This window comes from Ambystoma mexicanum, chromosome 6q (genome assembly GCF_040938575.1).
Source record: "Ambystoma mexicanum isolate Mex_15411 chromosome 6q, UKY_AmexF1_1, whole genome shotgun sequence".
NCBI classification, from domain to species: domain Eukaryota; kingdom Metazoa; phylum Chordata; class Amphibia; order Caudata; family Ambystomatidae; genus Ambystoma; species Ambystoma mexicanum.
The window spans coordinates 1,288,199,739-1,288,205,442 of NC_090937.1; the positions used below are offsets into that span (position 1 = coordinate 1,288,199,739).

A 5,704-nucleotide genomic window follows, 5' to 3' on the forward strand; every position below is an offset into this window, starting at 1 on the left:
TCAAAGATATTATTAAAGAAAATATTAATATCGTATTAACCAAAATTAAAAGTCTGTTGAAATCCTGGTCCCCGTTATATCTATTATGCTGGGGTCGCCTCCAATCCATTAAAATTATGACTTAGCTGATAATGTTGTACATTTTATCTATGCTACCTGTACCAATTCCAAGTACATTTTTTAAAGATATTGATTCATGCCTCACAAAAATTTGGTGGAGTAAGAAAAAATATAGAATCTCCGTTAGTAAACTAAAAAGGAAAGTAATTTGTGGAGGAGGTAAGATTCCCAGTTTTTGATAAATATTCTGCCTTATATACTAAATACTAAATACTAAAGCAAGCACAGAGCTGGTTTTGTCAAGCTGAAAATGTTTTCACCCCTATATGGGTTTGTGTTGAAAGTACTATGGTTTGGCTCTTCTCTTTATCTGAATGCCATTTATTTACTTCTAAAAATATATTTATTAAATGTACTAATGTTCTTTTTGCAACGAAACACATTAGAACATATCTCATCTTTACAAACCCCTCTGAGTGTGTATCACAGTTCATTTGGTTTAACAACCTTATTTGGATTAATGGTAGAGTCATTTTTGGGAGAAATTGGGTATTAAAAGGAACTAAATATGTGCATCAACTTTTCAATCAATGTATACCGCTAACTTTCAATGAATTCAGGATAAAATTTGCCACTCCTAAGTCTTTTTATCACCAATATTCACTATTAGTACCCTGGCGAGAGACAATCAGAATGCAACAAGCATTCTGATTGGCTCTCGCCAGGTCCCTATCCGGCCGGGAATCCCTCCGTCTGGATTCCACGGCCTTTGTCCCCGGCAGGGGGCATGGCAGCCCCTCAGCCAATGAGGAGACTCGAAGCGGGGCCATCCCCGCTCCGAGCCTGCCCGCAGCTGAGAGGCTGCCTTCGCCCCCTGCCGGGGACTCGGATAAATCTTTTTTTTTTCCCCCTTCCCTTCCATCCCCTCCGCTCCCCCCAACTTACCTTCTTGATCCTGCATCCCCGGCGGGGGACGAGGGAAGCCTCCAGCCATGTGGAGACTCGGAGCGGGGCCATCCCCGCTCTGCGCCTCCACACGGCTGGGGGCTTCCCTCGTCCCCCGCCGGGGACGCAGGTACTTTTTTTTTTTTTGTTTTTTCTTTTTCCCCTGTCCCACTCCCGCCCTCCCAACCCCACTTCCTTTTTTTTTATCCTTTTTCGGGAGCGGACGCGCTGGGAACACTTGTGTTCCCAGCGCATCCGGTCCCGATGGCCGCCATGGAAAGGGAAAATGGACTCTTCCCTTTCCATGGCGGCGTCCATTTTCTTGGTGTTTTTTTTTTTTCTGGCCCAAAACGCCGCAGCGTTGAAACGCTGCAGCGTTTCGGGACAGAAAAAAATTGCTTTTAGTACCCCGGTCACGCAAATTTTGCGGGCCGGGTTACTAATAGCAATAGAACCCTTGCGGCGGGGGCATTTCCGACTCTGGTAATGCCCCGCCGCTCGGGTTCTATTGCTTCATTATTTGATGCTATGATAGATAATCTGCAGCCCCTGATGGAATCCTTCGGACAAACCTGTGTTATTATACACAATCATATGTCCAACTGCCAGTTTTCAGCCTCTATTTCTATAAAGCACTTACTAATGACTTGATTGCGAATCCCCAAATGGAAAACACAGCAAGAATGGCAACACGACTGACCAGTAACTCTAAAAGACTATGGTTGGCCGTCTTTTGGGAGAAAAAAACTCAACCATAACTGTTTCGGCTAATCTAACACAAACTCTTTTCTTTTTTCATCATAGAATTTTTATTACCTCTGCTATGCTTTTTAAGTGCAAGATATTCTTAGATAATAAATGTTGGAATTGTCATGATGTTGAAGGATCGTTCAAACATCTTTTCAGATTGTAAGTATATTGAACTTTTTTGGAACAGTGTATGGCGCATCATTAAATGTTTTTTAAGTTAGTTGAACCTTTTCATTTTAATATTTAGTTCTTGGGTAGTGCCCTCTTTCAGCCTCACTTAGACTCCCACACTTCTTTTTTATTTGATCTTTTTATTCTAACCACAGTCCAAGTTATAACAACCAATTGGAAAAAATTTGACCCGATTCATCACAAAATATGGTGGAACTCCATATGTGATATACACAGATTGGAAGGATGTATTGCTTCAACCCCAATATTGTATCACAAATATGAATTGAAATGGAGAATGTTTCTTGACTTCCTTACCTCAAACGATTACTCTATTTTAATATAATATCATTATGTTTGTTTTAATGATTACCCTTATCCTATCCTTCCCCTTATCCACCCCACTTCCTTACACTCTTGTCTGTATTGTTTGTTAGATGTTTCCCCTCCCCATTAATCTTTTGAAAAATCTTTCTAGCTCTGATTTATACATAGGGCCTCATTACGAGGCTGGCGGAATGGGTTTAACAGCAACGGTAATGGTGCCGGTGCCGTTAAACCCACTCCGCCCTATAACGAGAATCCCTCGTGGGACCCGGAAAGGACGTCTGGTAAAACCAGACGTCCTTTCCGGGTCCCGCGAGGGGATCAGGGAGATAACAACGGGCCCATTATTAACGGGCCCGTTGTTAGTTCCCTCCCCATTCCCATTGAGCCCTATGGGGCTCAATGGGAATGGGGAAGGACCGGGTCTGGGTTCCCTGAAGGAGGAAATACCGGGCCCTCCACAGTCGGAATGGCCCGGTATTTCCCCATTCAGGGAACCCGGACCTGGACACAATTTTGGAGGCAGCCATGCCCTTATTAAGGGCATGGCTGCCTCCAAAGTCGTAATGAGGCCCATAGTCTTATTCCAATGCATGACGTCTTGATACAACATTTTAAGTCCCTAAGTATTACTAGAATACAAGACGTTCTACTTTGTCATTTTTTTTATGTACTATGACGTACACACATTGTTTTGTGTCTTCAATGGAATATGTTAACAACAAAAAAACTATTCCTATTGTTAGTTAACATATATGAAATTTCAGTAGGATTGTGTGCTGATGATATAATGAAACTCATTGAGGAGGTGATTATGGCTTTTCATTTTGGATTTAAGAACATTATTACACTAGTGGGAGGTGATTTCATGCCCATTGTGGGGAACCATCAAATAATGTATCTCTGAAACATACTATTCCTTATTTGATTACTAGGGTTATGTTTTCTTAGAACCACTGCAATAGGCAGGACAGAAATAACTTACATTCATGCCAGACAAGATGCTGCATATGTTGACTGGACGGGCCTATGACGACATCCAAGGAAGAGTGACATTGCACATGGGGGAGTCAAAAAGGCATTACTAAATTATGTATTCATTGGCAGCAAGGAAATTGCTTGTATTAACCAGTCAGAGGTTGAATGTAATACTTTAAGTGATCCCGCCATCTTGAGGCTTTCTATGAACTTAGGTCTTTGCTTTGAGAAAAAGTGTTAGGTGGGAGCAGGCAAGGTATATTCGTAAGAGAACAGAAGTAAAATACTAAATTGTTTGTCAACTATGGGTCTGGAAACCCAGGATAAATTATTTAATTGGATACATAGTCGGACCAATATATTTGGCTAAACACAAACATGATTTGAGACATTTTATTAGATCATATTGTAAAGAGTATGCCTTGAATCCTATTGATGGATCTGTGGTTATTAATAAGACAGATGAAGTATACAAATTGGTTAAAATGCTACAGAAGTTCAATTAAGTATGCTAAATGGCAGCTCATGCTGAGAACATTAAAGATACAAAAAAACGTTATGGAATTTCATTAACAAACATGTATGCCTACAAAAAATGTTTCAGGTTAATGTTATAGGAGAGTCTGTATGAATATATTCAGAAAATATTTTATTGTGAATTTTGTAATTACCCCTACAGTTAAGTCTGATATTGGTCTGTATACAGTGGAGGAAATGTACATGTAGTTGTTAAGTTAAAAGGTTCTGGGGCACCAGGAACGATAGGCTGGCTAAAACATTGCTTATGATAAACCCAACAACATGGGCCTTTGAGTTATAGAACTACTTTCAGATGTTCGCTGGGCACATTTTAGTACCAGTTTCCCGGAAGAAGTCCTTGCTTATTGCAGTGTGTAAAAAGGTGACAGAAGTAACCCAGAAAACTATAGAATATTAGTACTTCTTGATGTTCAGAGTAAAATATTTGCCACTATTCTATTTAAAGAGCTTAATACTTGGGAGGAAAAGTTAATTTACTTCTACGCAGACAGGGTTTTGCAAGGGATGAGCCACTATACATAATATATTTGTATTAAAGTTGCTCTCTTATAGAGCTAAGAATGGTATGGGCCCCCACTTTTTGTGGCTTACATGGATTACCTTAGGAATTTTGATAGTGACTGGCTAACGCAGGTTGATTGTCAAGTAGAAGGCAGCAATGGGCTAAAACAGGGTTGTGAACTAGCCCCTCTGTTATATATTCTCTACATTGCATATATGCCCTTGGTTTTTAAAAGAGATCAATATCTTTCTCCCTAAATTAGGCAAAGTCCACAATTTGTGGATGGTTTACGCAGATGATATTGTTTTATTGATCAAACTTCAGTAGGACTTAAAGTTCTCTAAACATCATAATGGATTGTATTAACGACAGCATCATCTATCAATCAACACAAATAAAACTAAAATAATGCACAAATTCCCTTGCATCTCATGTGCCTTGCATAATATTTAGTTGGAATTAGTTGCTTCTTATGTTTACCTGGGTTTCCTTGATTCCAAATTTAAAAATTAAAATAGATACATTGATCTCTGTAAATCCAAGTCAATATTTGTTCAACAACACATTTCACTAGTAAACATTGAAGGGGGCACAGCTTCAAGGGTATGATAAATGTGGATAGACATGGAAATGTACTTTGAATAATACATAGATATCACGCCAATCTGACCTACGAAACCTGTTGCCTTGAAAAATTAGAAGCAACAGTATGGTGGACAATACTGGGCATAACAAATTGCCTACCTGTGCATCTTATTAGCTTAGAACTGGCCTTCATCTCATTGAGCACTTTCCTAATTATACAAATATGTATTTTATATTTACAAATGTATACGTTAATTGAATCTCCAATGTAGGTTTTAATTGCCAATGCTCTGAGAGGTAATAGTTGCTTTTTATTATATAAGGTCTGCCAATACTCTGAAGACTTTTTCAAATTAATTAATTGGGACATCAATTGGAGCCTACAATTTGTGTTGCCAACATCTCAATTAATGAGGAACTCTAGAGACTGGGACAGTTGCAACAATATACAGCTGGCAGGTGGGAATGAATATAAGCAGGGGCTGGTAAGATTTGCATACAAAAGTCAATGCCCACTAATACACCACCTTTACTGTGTCTAAACTAGTAGAGTTGTATGGTGGTGATGGGGTCTCGTTGTTGTATCCCTCTGAAAGAGCGATACTGCCTTATATGCAAGGATCTCACAAAGTTGGAAACTTGAGACATCTGCTATCTCAATGTGAGTTATTATATGATCGGTTGAGCATTTGCAGTAATGTGTACATTTATGTATTTTATTTACATTTTATGTTTAGTGCTGGCCCTACCCAAAGCATCTCATAGCGCCTTACATTGTTCAAAGTTTGAAAAGTGGGAGTTGAAAAAAGAAGTTAGAAATATTTTCAGGAAAGGATAGGAACAATA

At 39.3% G+C, this 5,704-nt stretch overlaps 1 pseudogene; it reads right to left on the bottom strand.

The window, feature by feature from the left end:
* Window positions 1–2,611: 2,611 nt before the first annotated feature.
* Window positions 2,612–2,750, bottom strand: LOC138517129 (small nucleolar RNA SNORA49; annotated as a pseudogene).
* Between the last annotated feature and the right edge of the window lie 2,954 nt (window positions 2,751–5,704).